Raw genomic sequence first — 23,130 nt, forward strand, 5'->3', positions numbered from 1 at the left:
TGGAGAATTGTGTTCCACAAGGATCCGTCCTGGGACCACTGTTGTTAGTGATATACATAAATGATCTGGAGGAAGGTATAGGTGGTCTGATTGGCTAGTTTGCAGATGACACTAAGATTGGTGGAGTTGCAGATAGCGAAGGGGACTGTCGGAGAATACAGCAGATTATAGATAGATTGGAGAATTGGGCGGAGAAATAGCAGATGGAGTTCAATCCGGGCAAATGCGAGGTCATGCATTTTGGAAGATTCAATTCAAGAACGAACTATACAGTAAATGGGGACCTGGGGAAAATTGATGTACAGAGAGATCTGGGTGCTCAGGTCCAGTGTACCCTGAAGATGACAGCACAGATCAATAGTGGGGTCAAGAAGGCATATAGCTTGCTTTCCTTCATTGAACGGGATATTGTATACAAGAGTTGACAGGTCATGTCACATTTGTATACGACTTTGGTTCAGTCACATTTGCAATACTGCGGACAGTTCTGGTCACCACATTACCAAAAGGATGTGGATACTTAAGAGATGGTGCAGACGAGGTTCACCAGGATGGAGGGCGCTAGCTATGAAGAGATGTTGAGTAAAATAGGATTATTTTCATTAGAAAGACAGAGGTTGAGGGGGGAACCTGATTGAGGTCTACAAAATCATGAGAGATGTAGACAGGGTGGATAGCAAGAAGTTTATTGAGTGGAGGGCTCAATTAGTGGAGGTCATGAATTCAAAGTGAGAGGAGAAAAGTTTAAGGATGATACGTGTGGAAAGTTCTTGATGCAGAGTGTGGTGGGTGATTAGAACATGTTGCCAGCAGAGGTAATGGGGTGGGCATGATAGTGTCATTTAAGATGTATCTAGACAGATATATGAATGGGCAGGGAGCAGAGGGATACAGATCCTTAGAAAGTAGGCAACAGGTTTAGATAGAGAATCTGGGTTGGCGGAAGCTTGGTGGGCCGAAGGGCCGTCCCTGTGGTGTCATTTTCTTTGTTCTTTGTACTAATTCATGTGCTTATTGTACAGATAAACAGAGTTACATTATCAATCTGCGAAGACAGCTTCTCTTTGGCAGGACCACACACATGTCACCACTAGAGGGAGAAAGTGAGGACTGCAGATGCTGGAGATCAGAGCTGAAAATGTGTTGCTGGAAAAGCGCAGCAGGTCAGGCAGCATCTAAGGAACAGGAGAATCAACATTTCGGGCATGAGCCCTTCTTCAGGACTAGAGGCACCCTATTTCATTCCTGAATCAGCTACGTTGGATCAATTAGACACATCGAGATATTCTGGTGATTTTGATTAGTTCCTGAACATTCAAAACATTTCAAAGTAATTTCAAATCTTCTGAGGGTGAGCAGTGTCTACATTGTAAATGCAGGAGATGGTGGATAGGTCGAGACACACTGTGTAAATGTGAAGACATTTCAGGCAGTGCTACAATTTCATCAGTCACTGTAGGAAGACATACCTGGGAAACTGAACTTTCTTCTGGGTAATTCCTTTACACCTGGAACTCTCTGAAATTCAGAATTCAGAGGGCTCCAATGAAATCAATTAAATCATAACTCAGGAAATATTAAACTATTAAATATATAACCCAAACCTATCTCACACACTCTCCGCAACTACACCACCCACAGTATCACTTACAATCCCCAAACCCTGACACAACATCCCTGATGGTTGAGCCCCATCCTCCCCAACTCCACATCCAATCATCATCTCCAACTCACATCGCAACCTCCATTGTTAACCCCAGACCAAATCAATATCCCCAACTCCACACCCAATCACCATCCCTAATCTCTCTCACCCACCCAAACCTACCTTAGACATTTACCTGGCCTCTTCTCTTCTTTCACACTTGCACCCTACCCTCTTCCATCTTGGCATTCCACCCAGCTTCCAACCTCCCATACCCACCTGACAGCCTACTTACCTTGACAGCCTATGCCCTAGCAATCTGGCATCCCACCCCCTGGTACTATACTCTGCACCATACTCAGTTGGCATCATATTTACCTGGAGCTGAAACTCACTACCCATCCAGACCCTACCCTCCAAGCATCCTACCATCACATTTACCGTCTCCACTGATGGGTGGACAGTAGCTATCTGGACCTTTAAATGTCAGGATATGGAACTGGCTGCAGTGAAAAGGGGATGCTACTGAAAACAACTGTCTTAAAGGAAATACAGCTCCACATTTCTGAGGAAGGTCTGAGCAGAATTTCCTCTCTGAAATAAGGATCTCATGCCTTTTGTAAACAGGAAGGGTAGACTGGTGATCTGTGTGAGATCGTCACTCCTGGGCAAATCCGAACTTGTATGGTAGACAATAGAGGAAGAGAGTTTTCTGCTTTTTAAGGTCAGATAGGGACCACAAGTTATAAAAATATCAACATGGGGATTCAAGTTACCAGTACAGAGAGCGAGAGAGACACACACACACGCACACACACACGCGCGGTTTACATAGCACGTATGATCATCAATGATTTTAAGGAACAACTGCACAAGATGTTCTTGTATTTATAAATCAGACCCTCGTTTGCCTCAACAGCTGATTGAAGTGATGGAAAGGAATGAATCCTCCAAATAACACTTTATACAACAATGAAATATGGACATTACCAAACGTGCCTGATGATGGTTCTCAGAGACACTGGTGGAACTCTGAGCTACCATAATGAAATACCAAGGGGTCTAGATTAGAGTGATGCTGGAAAAGCACAGCCGGTCAGGCAGCATCCGAGGAGCAGGGCAATCGACGTTTTGGGCAAAAGCTCTTCATCAGGAATAGAGGCAGGGAGTTTTATCTCTCCACCCTGCAGGCACCCTGCCTCTATTCCTGATGAAGGGCTTTTGGCCAAAACATTGATTTTCCTGCTCCTCGGATGCTGCCTGACCTGCTGTGCTTTTCCAGCACCACTCTAATCTAGACTCTGGGTTCCAGCATCTGCAGTCCTCACTTTTGCCTATAATGAAACACCTCACAGACTGGAAGGCTATAACACAAATTTGTTGTAACTGAATTGCCTGCTTTTTTGTTGATTTTTTTGTTTCTATGTGTTGAATGATTGAGGAGTTAAAGAAATGCAAAACCCTTCTTGGGAAATTAGGCAGGTGGGCTTAGATTAGATACAGATTTTGTGATGAATAGGTATAAAATTCTTCTTTGAGGTAATGGCTGCAATATTTAAATCATATACTTATTTTAGAATCTACTATTAATTGGGTCTAATATTTCGAGAACTGATGTTGACCACAATTTCCCTGAAAATAAGCTCTTGCCTGCTGAGAGGGAGCTCATTATACTGTTGAAGACAGGTTTCTGACAAGTTGAAAGCAACCCCAGACTGTGAAGAGCTATCTTGCTGCTAAGATTTAGTTACCTGGTTCTCTGTAGTGTTCTGTTGTAGGCAGAAAGCAAACCGCTCTCTCTGTTCTCAGCGCTTGTCTGTAAATAGCTTGTGATTTAATTGTTGCCCTTTGTAAACACTGGGGATGTATTCCCCACTCCCTCTGTTTCTGGATTCCAATCTTGAAAGGATTTCAACAACACCTTTGTAAAGTTAAACGCTCAGTAGGATTTATTTCCCAAACTCTTAGACACAGGGTGGGGGTGTGTATGTGCAGGGGCACAAATCAACACAAGAACACTCACATACACACACCGGGAGAGATAGAATCAAATAGAATAAAGAGATTATTCAGTTTAAACACAAAAACACCAAGGAATACCAATTTATCATAGTCCTTGCTCTTAAGTTGGAATCTAAAATTCTAAAACTTGACTTAACAGTTTGGAATTCCTTTGTGGGTGTGATCTATTGGCTAATCTTAAACAGGGAGAAAGTGAGGGTTGGAGATCAGAGTCAAGAGTGTGGTGCTGGAAAAGCACAGCAGGTCAGGCAGCATCTGAGAAGCAGGAAAATTAACGTTTCGGGCAAAAGCAGTTTCTTCAATCTAAAAATCTCTTCAAGTGTCTTCTGAGAACCTTGCTGAAAGTTCATTCCTGCTTTGTTATTTTGATGAAATACGGTTGATGACATGTGAAGAGAACAGACACAGGCTGCTTTTACAGGCCAGAGGCTTCTGCTTTGTAACTCGAGGCTAGGGATCTGAATACCATCAGCAGGTTGTATGAAGCAACATTAACCCCTGAATTGACTGCTATTCCAATATTGCATGGTTAAAAGGCAGTTTTGTTCAGCACATCATGCTGCCTGGATGACTGCAGCCCCAACAACACTCAAGAAGCTCGATGCCAGCCAGGACAAAGCAGCCAGCTCGATTGGTACCACATCCACAAGTGTTCACTCCCACCATCACCGATGCTCAGTAGCAGATATGTATTATCTACAAGATGCACTGCAGAAATTCAGCAAAGATGCTCAGCCAACACCTTCCAAACCCACAACCACTTCCATCTAGAAGGACTAGGGCAGCAGATTATGGAAACACCACCACCTTCAAGTTCCCCTCCAAGCCACTCATCATCCTGACTTGGAAATATGTCGCCGTTCCTTCACTGTCGCTGAGCCGATTTCCTGAAATTCCCTCCCTACTGGCATTGTGGGTCAACCCACAGCAGATGGACTGCAACAGTTCAAGAAGGCAGCTCACCACCACCTTCTTAAAGGCAACGAGGGACCGGGAAGAAATGCTGGCCCAGTCAGTGACACTGTATCCCACAAAATGAATTAAAAAACGGGAAAACCACGTGGGGAGGGGATGTGGTGGGACAGTTACCATCGAGACAAAGGCTTGCATTTTGAAAATGTTTGGTGTGTTGTGGTGCTCTGGGCATTGCTGCCTCAGAGAGTGGGGGGTGGGTGGGGAGGGGGGGGGGGGGGGGGTGTGAGGTTGGGGGTTGGGGTGGGGGGTAGTGGTCAGGATTTATTGGCCGTCCCTGATTACCCTGGAGAAGGTGATGGTGAGCTGCTTTCTTAAACCACCACAGTCTTCGGGGTGTGGATAGACCGATCATGCTGTTACGGAGGGAGCTCCACGATTTTGACCCAATGATGCTGAATGATACATTTCGACGACAGGACGGTGTATAATCTGTAACAGAACTTGAGAGATGACGGTGTTCCCAATAATTTAATTCCTTTGTCCTTCTAGCTGGTAAAGTTGGGAAGGTCCTGTCAGTTATATTTGTGGTTCACTAGATCCATAAATAGAACACGCGGTAGATGGAGTATAAACCTGAACAGGGAGTACTTTATTGAGTTTCCTTCTAACTGTCCTTCTAATCCCACTTCCGGTTCACCTGACCCACTCTCTTAAAGGGGCACCACATACCCAACGACATACAGAGCACCACTCCCCCCCCTTTATTTCCATATTCTCATTATCAATGTGTATATACATCTAGTAATTATAAGTGTTTTACAAGTATTATAGCTCGCATATGTACATCGCCAGGAATAGTTACAAAAATCACATGGAAAAAGAAAGTGAACCTTTCACAGTCTACATCAACAAGATCAGTTTCTCAGGGGGATGGTAACATCTCAAAGACTGTCTCCTCATCTCAGGAAACCTTTCCAGGGTAGTGTCTGAGATTCTCCCAGGTTAGACACTTCCAACCTGTTTAAGGCTTGCTCCACCTCTCGGTAAACTTCCTCATATTCCGGAGTCCATTTCCACAGCCATTAAATCCCAAGAACTATTCGGTTGAGACAAATTCTTTGGTCTAGAGGCCTTCATTGCAGCCTCCATCTTCTTGGCCACCTTGTTTAATCCCTCACCATCGATTACATGGCCCAACTACTCCAAGGACTCTTTGAAAAACCTCACATTTTTCCCTTTTTTATTTGTAGGCCGTGATACTGCAACCTCTTTAGCGTTCCTGCCGGGTTTCTCAAATGTTCCTCGTTGGAGGATCCAGTGACCAAAATATAATCGAGGTAACACTGGTGTCCTGGGTATTAGGGACACCTCTGCACTGTATCCACTTCCATCTTTACAGACTTCCCCTCGAAATTTGGAAGAACCCAGAAACGATCAGTCTCACCCCGTACTGACAGGATGGTTAACTGGAACTCTGCCAACTCTGGGCCTTCTGTTCCTCCTGCAGACCCAGCTGACTCCTGGTCTACTCCCTGACCAGCAGCATGTACCCTACGCCTTGTCCTCAGGTTGGTTTCTTTCTGACCCCCCGCCCCCCCACCTTTCTGTTGTTTGGATTGAATCCAGCAATTTTGGAGAATGTGACCCACTTGCTGACACCCGCAGCCCTGGGCTTCTCCAATCCAACCTGTTGACTCCTTCTGCCCACTCTTGCCTCAGTGGCAGCATTCTACGTTTGACCCTGCAATCTTGGTGTATCTTCTCTGCAGGTTTCTCTGGTTGCACCAGACTCCTTAGAATCGTGAAGGTCTTACTCGCAAAGGTACTTTACAAAACTGGAACTACAATGTCTTCCGGCACCCTATTCATCTTTAAATCAGCATCAAAACATTCAACAGACAGAGTCCGACTTTCTGATTCTTCTTCGACAATCCCATTGCTCCAAATTGGATGCCATGTTGTTCTCCTGCCACTCGAGTCTAGTATCCATTTGCAGCCGGAGTCCTCTTGGTGGGCACTCTGTACTTTGGCAGCTCCCTCACCAACTGTTCTAGTGCACTGTTCTTCCCTGGCATCGCCCACAGTCTGAGTCCCCTCATGACCACGCTCCACAATGATTTCGATAGCTCCCAGGTGAGTATTTCCCTCTTCATCTATCGATAGCAGCCTGAGGCCCCTCACAACCACTTCCCTCGACACCACCTCCACAATCTCACGCTGTTTTCATGGTCTGGGTGATTTGGGAGGAAGAATGGCATTCCCACACAGTTTATGGCCCATACCCCACTCTCGTCACCAGTTATTGTATTTGTGCTTGACTAGAACTAGAAATAGAACACAAGGTAGGTGGAGGGTGAACTTGAACAGGGAATACTTTCAGGGAACTCATCCTCTCAGCTCCATATTGTCTAAGACAATCCCACTGCCTCTGGATCACCTGACCCACTCTCTTAAAGAGACAACACACACATAACTATGTACAGAACAATGATGGTTACTCTTCTCCAGAGGTTTTACAGAATGGGATTTCTTTTCATTCATTCACAGGATGCAGGCCTCACCACTCCCCGCCTCTTCCTCCGCTACATTGATGACTGCATTGGCGCCACCTCGTGCTCCCGCGAAGAGGTTGAGCAATTCATCAACTTCACCAACACATTCCACCCTGACCTTAAATTTACCTGGACCATCTCTGACACCTCCCTCCCCTTCCTGGACCTCTCCATCTCCATCAGTGATGACCGACTTGACACTGACATTTTCTACAAACCCACCGACTCCCACAGCTACCTGGATTACACCTCTTCCCACCCTACCTCTTGCAAAAATGACATCCCGTATTCCCAATTCCTCCGCTGTATCTGCTCCCAGGAGGACCAGTTCCACCACAAAACACACCAGATGGCCTCCTTCTTTAGAGACCGCAATTTCCCTTCCCACGTGGTTAAAGATGCCCTCCAACGCATCTCGTCCACATCCCGCACCTCCGCCCTCAGACCCCACCCCTCCAACCGTAACAAGGACAGAACGCCCCTGGTGCTCACCTTCCACCCTACCAACCTTCGCATAAACCAAATCATCCGCCGACATTTCAGCCACCTCCAAAAAGACCCCACCACCAGGGATATATTTCCCTCCCCACCCCTTTCCGCCTTCCGCAAAGACCGTTCCCTCCGTGACTACCTGGTCAGGTCCACGCCCCCCTATAACCCACCCTCCCATTCTGGCACCTTCCCCTGCCACCGCAGGAACTGTAAAACCTGTGCCCACACCTCCTCCCTCACCTCTATCCAAGGCCCTAAAGGAGCCTTCCACATCCATCAAAGTTTTACCTGCACATCCACTAATATCATTTATTGTATCCGTTGCTCCCGATGCGGTCTCCTCTACATTGGGGAGACTGGGCGTCTCCTAGCAGAGCGCTTTAGGGAACAGCTCCGTGACACCCGCACCAATCAACCACACCGCCCTGTGGCCCAACATTTCAACTCCCCCTCCCACTCTGCCGAGGACATGGAGGTCCTGGGCCTCCTTCACCGCTGCTCCCTCACCACCAGACGCCTGGAGGAAGAACGCCTCATCTTCCGCCTCGGAACACTTCAACCCCAGGGCATCAATGTGGACTTCAACAGTTTCCTCATTTCCCCTTCTCCCACCTCACCCTAGTTCCAAACCTCCAGTTCAGCACTGTCCCAATGACTTGTCCGGACTTGTCCTACCTGCCTATCTCCTTTTCCACCTATCTACTCCACCCTCTCCTCCCTGTACTATCACCTTCATCCCCTCCCCCACTCATCTATTGTACTCTATACTACTTTCTCCCCACCCCCACCCTCCTCTAGCTTATCTCTCCACCCTTCAGGCTCTCTGCCTTTATTCCTGATAAGGGCTTTTGCCCGAAACGTCGATTTCGCTGCTCCTTGGATGCTGCCTGAACTGCTGTGCTCTTCCAGCACCACTAATCCAGAATGCAGGCCTCAATGCCTAGGCTATCCCTAATTGCCCAGTTACCTTCCCGAAAGGACATTACTGAACTCGATGGGTTTTTCTACAATTGATAATAAATTCAGGGTCATCATTAGACTCTTAGTTCCAGATTTTTATCTAGCACTCTAGTTACTATTCCTAATAAGGTGACAAGTGTTGTCTGGATGGAACTAAAATTCATGAACTTCTCACTCATGGGAGGGCGACCGAGTTATGATTTATACCCGAACCCTGTGTTTAATTAGCAAACCATGACTATGCCTTTGTGATATTTGAGTCTATCATAATCATAGGGTGGGTGAGCGCAGGAATATAGAGAATTCCTGGGCAGAAGAGTCATCAGCTATTGCAACAGTGACTGATGGAGAAACCATTTATCTTAGTTTTCAATCAATACTTCCATTGAAGTGAAGTACTGGTGATCTAAGTCAATTTGAGTGACGCACTTACACATGGAAATGATGCAAAAAATATTTCTTTCTTCATTGACAATACATTATCTCACTGGGGCTTACAGCATTGCAGTTGCTCGCTTGTATAAGATAGGTTGGATTTGCCAGTTGCTTCTTCTGTTTTTAATTCATTCTTGGAACGAGAAACAAGCTGCAGTTCCAAGGTTGAAGTGTGGAGTGTCGAGGTTGTATTGAGAAGCTATAACTGAGTCAATCCAAATGTCAGCCTCACAGATTCTGACCAGAGATACCAACAAAGTTGAGCATTAATGTAAAGCTAAGAACAGTAAGTTCCAGACAGTCACTGGGAAACAATTTCCATTTGCCTTCAGAATAATCAGCTGCCAGCCGCTGTTAATGCAACTTTTGGCTGAGGACGTCACCTTCTTCAAATAACAAAACAGTGGGACCTCAGTTTAATATCACTTCACCAATTTTATGCTCTTAAAACAGGTGGAAACTTTATTAATTTAGCATGGTAGAGGCCTCATGAACTAAACTGGGGTAATGTCACTAATAAATTTGCTTTTACCTTGTGAATATCTGAATAACATATGTTCAAAACAAAAGACTCTTGTAGTTCTGGTGTTATGTCTTAGGCAGATGCAGCAAATTCAGCAACAAGGCTTTGGGGTTACTGCACGGTAACGTGGAGCAGCATGAGGATCTGTGCCAGCCCCTGCCATTCTGTGTATGACCCACACCGACCATATAGCTTATATTTGGTTTGGTCTCCATTTCCATGAGCTACTCAAGCAGGCACTTGGATACAATGGAGACACATTGGAATCCCATCCATTGTAGAACAGTGGCATCACAGAAAGTCAACCCCAATTAATTGGGCGATTGGCCATGGGACTGGTTGCTCTATACCTAGGTGCATTTGTCCATTGACTGGCACAAATTTCTAATTGCCCAGAAACCGGCTGAGAGTCTACCATCTTGCTGTGGGTCGGGAGTCACAGTAAGGATGGCAGATTTTCTTGAGTGAACTCAAAGAATTTTTACGACAATGAACTGTGTTTACAAGGTCACAACCATAGCTAGTTTTTTTTTAAATTTCAGATTTTTATTGACTTCAGATTTCACCATCTGCCATGGTGGGATTCGAACCCATGTCCTCAGAATATTAGTCTGGGGTTCTGGGTTACACGAACACCACCATCTCACCTACCTTCAGCTTATAGCATAGCATTCTGATTTCCATGTTAATGAGGGCCTTTTTCTTATGAAATAATGGAACTCAATCACTCACATGGTCTTCAGGCTTCCAGTTATCTGGTTATTATAAACATCAGAAAGGACTCCTCACAAAATTGCTCACATGGGAAATGTATTTGCACCAACTTACCAGAAGAACTGTATAGAATTAGAACTGTCCACACTTTCCTTTTAAGCTTGTTTTAAAAAATATATTAAGTTAAAATTTTGTGTTGGTTTTGTTATTGTATAAAATTAGGACCACAGGACTTGATGCTTGCTTCTGTGTAATTATCTCTATCTGAATTTAGCACACACTTCTTCATGGCAGTATGGAAGGAGAGAAGTTGCTGAACTCTCCTTTTACTCTCAAATAGGGTTTATTTCTGTGCACATTAACCTATTTCAGAGAGGACAGAGACAGGATAGGAAGTAGATAGTGTCACAGCATTATATTGCACAAAAAACAGATTCGTCTGCATCGACCAGACATCTGACCTAGTCCCAGTTGCCAGCATTTGGCCATTATCCCTCTCAACCCTTTCTAGTCTTGTACCCATCCAGATATCTTTTACATGTTGGAATTGTAGCCACCTTCACCACTTCGTCTGGAAGCTGGTTCCATCCATGCACCACCCTCTGTGTGAAACAGTTACCTCTCAGATCCTTTTTCCATTTTTCCCTCTCAGCTTAGACCTATGCCCTCTAGTTTTGGACTCCCCCACCCTAGGAAAAAGACCTCGGCTATTCACCCACTCATGATTTTATAAACCTCAATGAGGTCACCCCTCTGTCAGGGAAGAAAACCCTAACATAATCAACCTCTCCCATTAACTCAAACTCATCTGCACCCAGGAACATTAAGCTGTCAGTTCTGTCCCTCCCTCAGCCATCTTCCTGTAATAACTATGATTCCCCAGTCCCATGTACCCATCCATGCCCTGAGTTCATCTGCTTTACCTGTCAGGCCTCTTGCATTGAAATGAATGCAGTTTAATTCATCAGTCTTCCCTCATTCTCTTCCCAGTCTTGTCTAACTAACTTGCTCTCTTTAACTTCTGTCCCGGCCTCAATCTTCTCTCTTGTCTCACAACTGCTTAAAGTGCCACTCTGCTGTCAGACTCATTTAAAGCTGTCCAAGTAGCTCCAGCAAATCTTGCCGCCAGGATATTGGTCCCCCTCCGGTTCAGGTGCGTGTACAGGTCATCTCTGCCTCAGAGAAGATCCCAATGATCAAAAAGTCTGAATCCCTGCCCCCTGCACCAGCTCCTCAAATATGCATTCATCTGCCTTATTCTCCTATTCCTACCTCACTAGCACATCCTGGTGACTGTGTGATAACCCAGCTATTGGACTGGTATCCTCAATGTGGGGTGAATATCAGCACTGGGGGAGTGAGAGAGAGGGAGAGAAAGAGAGAGATGAGTGTTTGGCTGTCCGCCCACCTGCTCGTCTGTCTCATGGTGGTGATTCCACAGAGTGCCCTTTGAGGATCCCTCGGCTTCCGCTGGCTCAACCTCACCCTTGAAGGATCAGTGGAAGGTGATCTGGCTTAGGACAGACATGTGGACAATGGTCCAAGTCTACATTGTACACATCCTGACACTTCAATCACGCAATAAATAAACCCACCACCTAATGACCAAATCACCCAATTAACAAATTGCCTAACAAGGCAGTGTGCCAAAAAATAAAACTGACAAGGCACAAAAACAAGAGAGGGAACTAAATAAAATTGGAACTGGGAGGGGGGATCATGCTGTCCAGCTCCTGTGGGCACACCTCTCTCTAAAGACCTTGAGGGTATTGGTGGACACTGCTTGCTCTCTCTCCAGGGACATTCAGAAGGAGGAGGAGGGGCAGTCAGTTGGGAAATATGATCCTCTCCACGGCCCATTGCCTGAACCTTGGCAAGGCCCAAGAGTAGGCTCAGGAGAAGGTCCTCTGACTTGCCCACTCTCCTCGACACTGGCTATACAAAGGTCAGAAGTGCAACTGAAACAGCATCAGATACGTAGGCAGCATTGATAAGGCCATCATTTACTGTCAATCCATGAACTGAGACGCTTGTGAGGTCATTTCAGAGGACAGTTAAGAATCAGTCACATCAACAGGAGAATGGCTACAGAAGATGATGGGAGCCTGAGAGCAGAATGTTATCGAGACTTAGTGGTTACTGGGTATGGGGCGGGGGAATGGGAGCTGTGTTCACAGTGGACCATCCATTTTGTTCAGTGGGCTTTGTAACGCCTTTTCAAACTCAATCATGGAACATAACTGCATGTTCCATATTCCCAACTAATCACAGAGTGCAGAGCCAATGGTGACCCACACTCAGTCAAAGGAATGAATGCTACTCTCAAGAATTGGCACGGTGGTGCAGTGGTTAGCACTGCTGCCTCACAGCACCAGGATCCCAGGTTCGATTCCAGCCTCTGGCGACTGTCTGTGTTTATTCCTGATGAAGGGCTTTTGCCCGAAACGTCGATTTTGCCTGTCATCGGATGCTGCTTGAATTGCTGTGCTCTTCCAGCACCACTAATCCAGAATCTGGTTTCCAGCATCTGCAGTCATTGTTTTTACCACATTGCTGGGGGTCTGGCTACACAGACCAGTCCAGGTGAGGACAGCCCAGCTGCATACCTAAATAAATCAGATGGATTTGAACAGCAAGAGTTTTATAGTCACCATGAGACAAGCTTTAATTCCAAATGTATTAATTGAATATAAAATTCATCAGTGGCAGGATTTGAATCCACATCACTAAATACCTTTGGATTATGATAGCATTGACATTACCCTTTGACTACTGCTCTGCATGGCTGGCACCTGCCAACCCTCCTGAACAATAAAAGTGTACATATTGATGTTCACCCTCTGCAGCATAACATCTAGGGTCAAACCTTGGGGTAGAAGCTAGCTTTCCCAATCTCCCTTCCATTTCACCCCTTGCACAAGCCTTCATAATGGAGCTACATTTCCGGACGTTGGGTTAGATCACCTACTGTGTGAAAACAGGCCCTTCAGCCCAACAAGTCCACACCAACCCTCCGAAGAGTAACCCACCCAGACCCATTCTCCCTCTGACTAATGCACCTATCACTATGGGCAATTTAGCACGGCCAATTCATCTGACCTGCACATCTTTGGACAGTGGGAGGAAACCGGAGCACCCGGAGGAAACCCACGCAGACACGGGGAGAATGTGCAAACTCCACACAGACAGTCGCCAGAGGCTGGAATCGAACCTGGGATCCTGGTGCTGTGAGGCAGCAGTGCTAACCACTGCACCACCGTGCCAGTTCTTGAGAGTAGCATTCATTCCTTTGACTGAGTGTGGGTCACCATTGGCTCTGCACTCTGTGATTAGTTGGGAATATGGAACATGCAGTTATGTTCCATGATTGAGTTTGAAAAGGCGTTACAAAGCCCACTGAACAAAATGGATGGTCCACTGTGAACACAGCTCCCATTCCCCCGCCCCATACCCAGTAACCACTAAGTCTCGATAACATTCTGCTCTCAGGCTCCCATCATCTTCTGTAGCCATTCTCCTGTTGTGTTGCCAGTCTCACCTTTGACTTGTTGGCTGCCTCAAACACTGGCACACAACAGACAACATAAAGATGGTGATTTCTCATCCTAGCCCACGAGAAAATATCACCTCGAGAAGGAATTAATTTTACCTCAAAATCATGTCTATCACAATAAATCTCAGTCTAAGGTGAATACCATTCCAAACATTGCAGAGAAATAGGAATTGTCAATTACCGTATTGAGTAGTTAAAACCATAGAATCCCTAGAGTGTGAAAACAGACCATTTAGCCCAACAAGTCCACACTGACACCCAGCCCCTGAAGAGTAACCCACCCAGACCCATTCCCCTATTACTCCACATTCCCCCTGAATGATGCACCTAACCTACACATCCCTGAACCTATGGGCAATTTAACATGGCCAACACACTTAACCTGCACATCTTTGGACTATTGGAGGAAACCAGAGCACCCTAAGGGAACCTCACAGCCACAGGGAGATTGTGCAAACTCCACACAGACAGTCGTCCAAGGTGGGAACTGAACCTGGGTCCCTTGTGCTGTGAGGCAGCAGAACTAACCACTGAGTCTGTGGTTACCCTGTCAATTGCATGGGGAACACAAAGAAACACAATCTGGTTAAAGGACATTGAGTCCAAATCACTGATGGCAAATAAGGCCAAGGTTAAATCCGGAAAGTCATTGTCAAACTGGGCTGTGGCTGAACTCAAAGCATCTTCTTATTCTAGAAGAAGGGACCAAGATCTCCCTGAATGAATTGGCTTTATTATTAAACCACATCCTTAAATGTCCAACTGTACAGTTTGTAACAATTGACAGCAGTTTTTCATTATGTACAGGAATAGGGTTTTGCTCTGTTCCAGTTTGGTGCTGTATATGCTGACTGTGCTTTTAGCCACGCAGACTGAGCCCATTCCAGACAGTTCACTTACAAAGCTTATTCAAAGGTGAATCATGACTCTTTTATATCCTGCTGGGTAGCCCCAGCTCTGCTTTTGAGACTGTGCCCCCAGATTCACAGATAATATTGAGCAGCAGCAGTTAAAACATTATTTATATTGAATCCATACCTTTGAATTTTGCGATAAATCAGCTTGAGCCTCACTTTACATTTGGACTCAAAACTTAAAAATCCTGTGGCAGGATTCTCAAAATGCTGGTTTGGAATTTTGGCATCAGTTCTTGCTCAAATGTTTCCTGAATAAACAACCTTAACAAGTTAACTCTGTTCCTGCCACATCAGTGTGTTGTATCTGATTATTATTGCTACTCTCACTCTCACTTTACAGCTTTTCACACCTTATCTCTGAGTATCACTCGGTAAGCTGCTCCCTTTCCAATGCCTTCATTGTGTTGGGAGGAAAGGAAGAACACATGCATTTATTTATTTATTTATTTGGAATCTTTCATGACCTCAGGGCATCCCAGAGCGTTTCCAGCCCAATTAAGTACCATTAAAGGGCAGCCTCTGTTGTAAATGTACAAAATACTGCAACCAATTCACATACAGCAAGGCCCCATCAACAATATAATAAAAATAAGACAATCTGTTTTTATTAAGTTTATTGAGGAATAAGTGTTGCACAGGGCCCTGGGGAGAACTCTCATGCTCATCTTTAAAATGACACTATGGTAATATTTACATCCACCTGACAGGAAAGATGGGGATCATCCTGATGGGATATTGATATAAGAATCATTGCTTTGACTGGAATTCTATTCTGTTCTCTTTGGATATACAAAACATTGGTTCAGTTGTTGGAGAGTCATTCAAATTGACTTCAATCATCTCTATAAACACTATCCCTGCAAGTCAAACTCTGTCCTATTCCCAGAATGGTGTAAAATGCACAATGAGTTGGCTCCACAAATGATGAATTAGGTGAAAGTGAGGACTGCAGATGCTGGAGATTAGAGTCAAGATTAGAGTGGTGCCTGAAAAGCACAGCAGGTCAGGCAGCATCCGAGGAGCAGGAAAATCGAAGTTTCAGGAAAAGGCCCTTCATCGGGAACTGTTTCCTGATGAAGGGCTTTTGCCCGAAATGTCGATTCTTCTGCTCCTCAGGTGTTGCTTGACCTGCTGTGTTTTCCCAGCACCACACTCTCGACTCCACAAATGATGAATGTTTGGTTGGGTTGGTGATGTCAATGTAAGGGTTAATGGTTGAACTAGGTGAATTAATGGGTGGTTACTTGTAGAATTTATACTTAGACAGCCAATAGACAAAATGATCAGCTGGTGAGAAATGGGTGAATGAGTGAATGAGTGAGTGAATGAGTGAGTGAGTGAGTGAGTGATGTACGAGTGGGAAATAGGAAATAGATGGGTAAATGATTCAAACAGTAGAGAATTGATTACATGACCAGGTGGATGAATCAGGAAGTGGATGGATGCATGTATGAGTGGACAGGATAGCGAGTGGGTAGACGGGGAGATGATCAGGTAAGTGATTGAATGGCTAGATTGCTGGGTGAGGAGTTGGGAAGATGCTTAGGAGTTGGATGGATATATAAAACCATCTCTTATTTCGACTTCACTTCTTTACATACATTTCTTCAATAAAATCAAACAATTTAGGTTTCTAATGATTACCATTGGCCACATCCATTTTAATGTGTGAAGTATAATTTGAGGGTTTGAGTTGTGGGGCAAAACAATTCTATTGGTCAGTAGCTGCAGAGGCTGTATGCTATCACACACTGGCTGTCTCAGGCAGGTACAGGATAATGAACTGACTAACTTCCAGAACCTACAAATCAATGGCAGGTATCATTGTGACAAAGAAGGCAGAATCCATACAGAGCACAGAGTTTGCTACATCCTTTCAGGAAGCTGTGTTCACTGAATCCAGCACAAACTGGAGTCTAATGTTTGCAGCAATATCTGGTATCCTTCCAACACATCATAAAAGATTGAATAAAATTCCAGATAAGTACAGCTCAGTTATAATTAATATTTCAACTGAATGAAGAGCCTGTTATTTATTTTAGGATTCCATTCCATTTAATAGTAAAAAGAGAACATTATCAAACAAACTAGAAAGATAACTGTGAACTTAATTGCATTTTGTATTTATGAAAATGTAAAAATATGTGCAACTCTTTGTTTTTCTGGGTGTCAATCTGTAAGTGGATCTCTCAAGTGGGAGTGTGTGTGAATCTCATCCTCTTCGCATGAATCACTTCCTTGTGCGTGTAGCTTTATGTTTCTCTGTTTGTGACTCTCTCTGAAGTCTGCCTCTTTCTGGTGTCGGTGAATATGTTGCTCTGTTGGCATTCTGATGACACAATGATAGGTAGGAAAGTGAGTTGTGAAGAGGGCATAAGGAAGCTACAAAGGGATACAGATGGGTTATGTGAGTGGGCAAAGAACTAGCAAATGGAGTACAAAGTGGGAAAGTGTGAAATTATCCATTTTGCCAGAAAGAATGAAAAAGAAACAGATTATCTAAAAGGTGAGAGCTCTGAGCTGCAGAGGGAAATGGGTGTCCTTGTGCATGAATCACAGAAGGTTAGTATGCAGGTACAGCAAGTAATCAGGGAAGTCAATGGAATGTTATGGTTTATTGTGGGGAAATTTAAATGCACGAGTAGGGACATTATGCTTTGGTTATACAGGGCATTGGTGAGACTGTACCTGTACTACTATGTACAATATTGATCACTGTACTTACAGAAGGATGTTAAAGTGTTGGAAGCAGTTCAGAGAAGGTTAACTAGACTAACCCATATTCCCAGGACAATCCCTCAGAGAAATGACTGTACAATGAAAGTCAAGAATTTACCACAGTGGGAAAACTGATGTTATTTCAAGAGGCGATTCAGTGACTAAGGATTTTGAACAAGAATCTGGCACAGGGTGTGATGCTCATGAAGGTGAAACTCAGAGGAGGGAGCCAGATGAAGATGTAGAGATAGGGACTGCACTAACACAATGGTGTTTGACCAGGGTGAGGAGTGTAAAAATAGTCCGAGAGGGAAAGCTTCATTCGTCACTCAGTCATACCACAGTCATGGGCGTGTTGTAAATGCAACCATCCACAGTCAGCACATACCCACTTAGCACGAGGGCGCATTCTGGATGGAGGTGTGTGACAATGGAGTGAGTGCTGATCCAGGACCAAAGCTGGAGCATGGAGAGAGAATGGGCAGGAGGATGAAGAGCTGAGACCTCCGCTGGCCAGCAGGCAAGAAGGAAGTGACTGGGTCGAGGCAATTAGTGCTGTCGCCTTGGTCAGCCCTTCAGAGAATCGCAAGAGAGGCCTGGAGGGCAGCTGTAGTATAATCTCAGACAGCATCAAAGCTGGATCAGCCTCGGGAGAGTCAGAAAGACAATACGTGATGAAGGATTAGGGTTTAAGACGTTGATTAATTGTGAGCAATAAAAAGGAAGGAAGTAAGATGGTACAAAGGGTAAGCAGAAACATAGGGAGTAAAGGGGTAATGGAAGTGTGGACTATGACTCTATGATGGGCTCAGGGCTGGAGCAACTGTCAAAACATGCACAAAATCAATCGCATTTGATGTGGCTTCTTCTACGTCAAGGCCATTATCTGAATAGAACAAGGTGGCATTTAGGTTGTCAGTCAGGACCATTCCATTAATGTTTTGTTCAGTTTTGATGAGGGACACTTTCATTTTATCCAGTGATATAAACTTGGTGCTAATGATTCAATGGTATCGATTTTACTTCCACCAAACTCATTGTGAATGTAAATGAGAAGAGATATGAAACTGACACTGAATCACTATCTCCTGTTAGCTCATCCTCATACAGACAACAAGTATTACTTCCAAAACCTTCATGATTTCTCAAGCCTGGGAAAGTGCATCTGTCCTAATTTTTGCACAGCATCAATACTGTTCAAATGGATTTTCTGTCCTTTCCCCACGTACTCACTGCTGCCAAACATTCTTGTTTGGGATGTGGACACGTCTTATCCATTGATATTGCCATGGATAATATTCATGCTAATGCAAGAAAAATCAAGTATTTTTTCTTATAAGGCTTACTTTAACATTATATTATATTCAAATCCCACGGTGGTAGTTGGTGCAATTTGGACTCTATAAAAATCAGGAAGTGAGAAAGCTGGCCTAGTGATAATTGTGTAACCACTGTCAATTGTTGCAAAAGCCCAACTGGTTCATTAATGCCCTTTAGGAAAGAAATCTGCCAGCCGTCACTGGTCTGACCTATATGTGACTCCAGACCCACAGCAACTTGGTTGACTCTTAACTGCCTCCTGGGCAATTATGGGTGGGCAACAATGTTGGTACCAATGCACACTTGAATAAATTTTAAAAATTGAGAGACTTGAAGAGATGGAGGAATTCTGGGAGCGAATCCAGGGTGACTGAAGGGACAACTGTGATAGAATTACAACCTGGGATTCTCAAGAGGCTGGAGTTAGGGGAGGGAAGAGATTGCGAGTGGAAACAAGAATGTGAAATTTAAAATTGAGCCAGTGTCTGTCAGTGAGCACTGGGGCATTACATCTGATTTTTGGGATTGTGGAGTTGATATATTAAAATGGTTAATTGTGACAGTGTAAAGGGGGTAACACAAAGGGCTGATATCCGTGCGATTTGTGGGTGATCTCTCAGGCTCCTGCTTGGCCACACAGCTTCAAGGAAACATTTGGGATTTGATTCAGCAGAGTAGTGGGGATTTTGATCATTTCAAGTTTACAGGGAGATGCAGGAAGCCAATGGGCAGAATGTTGGGATGGTCTGCTTGGTCATGAGACACATATACAAGCAGCTGACACTGTCAGGTTGCCAACTCAGGTTGGGGGTATTCCACAAGACGAAGGTGGAAGCCACATCATGGAAGGCTGGTGACATGGAGTGAGTGTGGGGATTCTCACTCACTCCACAGTGACACCTCACTCCCCTTGACATTTGCTGCTTAAATTAGCTTTCCATTTCTCACACCTATAGCAGACTCCTTGGTTTCATTGAAAGGTTTAATATTGGTTTCCAATACAAGTTGTGTTTAATATGCCAACAAGAAAAGAATGAGTGAAACACTGATTGAGCTCATAGTACACCTAATCTAGCAACAAATGGAGCTGGTAACTTCCAAAATCAGTGGGATGAATTATTTAATCTGTACCTTTAACCAACACATCGATTTGAGCAGACATACTATGATGCAAACACACAAATTCAGAGCAGAGAACCTACTCCATCATTCAATACGATCATGGTGGGCCTGAGTGTGTTCCAAACTCCACATTCCCATCCCACCCCAACAACCTTTGATATGTGTACCCAACAAGAATCGATCCATCTGCTCCTTAAAATATTCAGTCAGCCCCAGCTCCATGGTTTTCTGAGGCAGAGAATTCCAAAGCCCCTGGAGATAAACAAGCCCCTAATCTCTCCTAAAAGGGCATAATGTCCAATGATAAAGCAATGTCTTCCACCCCAGCACCACTGCCCCCCCTCACACCCCCCCCCCCCCACACCCCCCCACCCCCAGTCAAATAGAGCAATTGATTCAAGCATATCTCAAATCTTTGAAAATTCCAAGCAGGAAACTGCTTTTTTTTAAAAAAAGTTAAGTTTAAGCTCTGACCGCTGCCAAAAATTTGGTGAAGCCAAAAAAATGACTGAACTGAAATTGAAAGAAAAAATGAAATCAGTGCGTACATTTCACAACAATCAGCTCTAGATTTCAAACCGGGCTAACCTTCTGATATTGCAAATGCAAAATAGCACCTTATCCAATAGATGTTCCGTACTAAAGTATGTGAAGACTAATTGTCTTTCACAATACTGTTTTTCACTTGCCAGCTTACCGGTTGTCAGAAATGACAGTCTGGTAGCCATATTATTTAGTCATCACTTGGCATTCAACTCATTAGCTCTTTCATAATTCACTATTGTAAAGACAGGTACAGCTTAGGTGGCAGTCTTTCAGAATGAGATGTGGACATTTCATCTGATAACCATCTCCAAACCGTGGTTCACCCATGGTTCATGATACTTCTGTGCCAGAGTGATTGACATTGCCTATCAGAACCTACAATCGCCTTCAATAAAATCGTGAGGGGATCTGGATAGCGCGGACAGGAAGAAACATGTTCCACTTGTAACCGTATTAAGCAGAGAGCCCTGTTTTAGAGCGTTTGGAAAAGAAATAAATATGAAGTGAGAAACCTTTTGTCACATAGTGAGTGGTTATAGGGTCTGGAATTCACTGCCTGGAAATGTGGTGGGGCCAGGTTCAGTTCAGGTATTCAAGAGGGGCATTGGATGGTTATTCAAATAGAAACAATGTGTAGGATTATGGGGCAAAGACCGGAGATTGGTACTCAGTCAAAACTGTCCTTGTGGAGGCCAAAGCAATGGGTGTGAGAAAGTGAATTAAATGAGGAAGCAAGGTTTAGGCTGGGGATTCTGAGGGCCATAATGACACTGGTACTCAGTCAAAATGCATTAGAAATAGAAACAATGTGTAGGATTATGGGGCAAAGATAGGCGATTGGTGCTCAGTCAAAGTGCTCAGAGAAATTGTGTAAAAATGATGGGCTGAATGGCTTCCTACTGCAATGTTACATTCCAGTGGTGTACATTGGAAAGGCCCATTTCTGCAATTGGTATCAAAAATGTCAGGAATGCTGCCTGGGAATTCCCCAAGCACATCTTTCCCACGAAAATTGCTGGCACAGGACACGGAGAGTAAATTTTGCTTCACTACTTGGTAAAACCAGCTTTTGGTACTCATTAATAATATCCCTTGAACTGAATTATTTGTCAGTTCAGATGCAGACAGGTGTCTGTGGGGCTGGTGTCACATATGGGCTAGATCAGGCATGACAGCAAATCATCCTCCATGAAGGATGTTAGTGAACCAGATAAACTGTTTGACAAAGGATGATAGTTTTATGGTTGCCATTACAAAGTTTCTAGATTCAAGGATAGATTTATTAACTAATTGAATCGCTGTTTTACTAATTGGTGGAGTGGTGAGCCTCTGAATTATTAGACTGGAGACATTACTGCTACACCACCACCTCCATCAAATCCCGCTGCTTTTGAAGCCAGCCCATTCCACGTAGATAGTTTATCTCTGACTTTTTTGGTTATCAGTCATCGTGTAAACTCATATTACTGCCCTTGATTATTCTAAGCTAGCACAAACCTCAGACCTGTATTCATGGAATGTGACCATCTGCACAGGCTGACAGAAATGGAGCTGGGGAATTATAGGTTGGACTGAAACTGGACCTCTCTCTGCACACTGCTCATTGATGCTCTTTCTCTGGCTCGAGGCACTAGGTGGCAGCACCAAACTGCTACCAACTGGAAGCTCCAGCCTCTCCACTGAGAGACACTGCTGTTGTGATTGGCACAAGCAAACAGGGAGTGTACACGAAGGGCTTTCAAGGAACTTGTCCATGTGTCAAGTGCTGACTGGCGAAGTGATGACTTTCCCGGTAATTACAGAGCTGGTAACCACCTAACAAACCTTTAGGCAAAGAGTTCTGGTTTTTGTAGACTGTCAGCCAAGTTGTGGTTTTGGCAGTGTTCAGAATGCCAAGTTCAGAGTTTGGAGCTCAAGAAACCAGGTTCAAAGTAAGTCAGCGTTCAACAATAATCACAATGTGTATTTACGTACAGCACCTTTACCAGAATGACAGGGCTTTACAGAGGCTTTTAAAACAAAGTGTTACAAGGAGATATTAGTAACAATGGCCAGAAGGCCAGGCCAAAGCGATGGGTGTGAGAAAGTGAATTAAATGAGGAAGCAGGTAGCAAGAGCAGGGGTTTAGGCTGGGAATTCTGAGACATTGATGGCCATCGCTGGTGCTCCCATTAACACTGTATATGTTCAAGAGACCAGGATTAGACGTAAGGGTTGTGGGGCTGGAGGATGTTAGAGAGGAGGGAGGTAAAGGAGGAAATTGAGAAGGAGGAGGAGAGCTTTAAAAACAAGACATTGCTTAGCCTGGAGCCAATGGAAGTTAGTGAGTATAGGGTGATGGGTTGGCAGGATATTGAGCAAGTTTGGACACTCGTATCCGAATTTAGGATGACCTCAGATGACAGATGACCAGGCAACCCATTAGAATAGTCAAGTCTGGAGATACCAAAGGCATGGGTGAAGCTTTCAATAGAAGATCTGAGACAGCAGCAGAATTGGCTTTATTATTGCTCATTTATTTGTTCAGTTTGGCCAATATTTGGTGCCCACCCCAATTACTCTTTGAAAGGTGATGGTGAGCTGCTGTTTGAACAACTATAGCCCAAGTGCCCACTGTGCGATGAAGGAGGAAGTTCCACAACATTAGTGAAGGGACAGCAATACTGTTCCAACTCAGGATGGTGTGTAGCCTGGAA

The sequence above is a fragment of the Chiloscyllium plagiosum genome, unplaced genomic scaffold, assembly GCF_037043375.1.
Source record: "Chiloscyllium plagiosum isolate Xiang-an unplaced genomic scaffold, Cpla_swu_hap1 HiC_scaffold_30, whole genome shotgun sequence".
In the NCBI taxonomy this organism is placed as follows: domain Eukaryota; kingdom Metazoa; phylum Chordata; class Chondrichthyes; order Orectolobiformes; family Hemiscylliidae; genus Chiloscyllium; species Chiloscyllium plagiosum.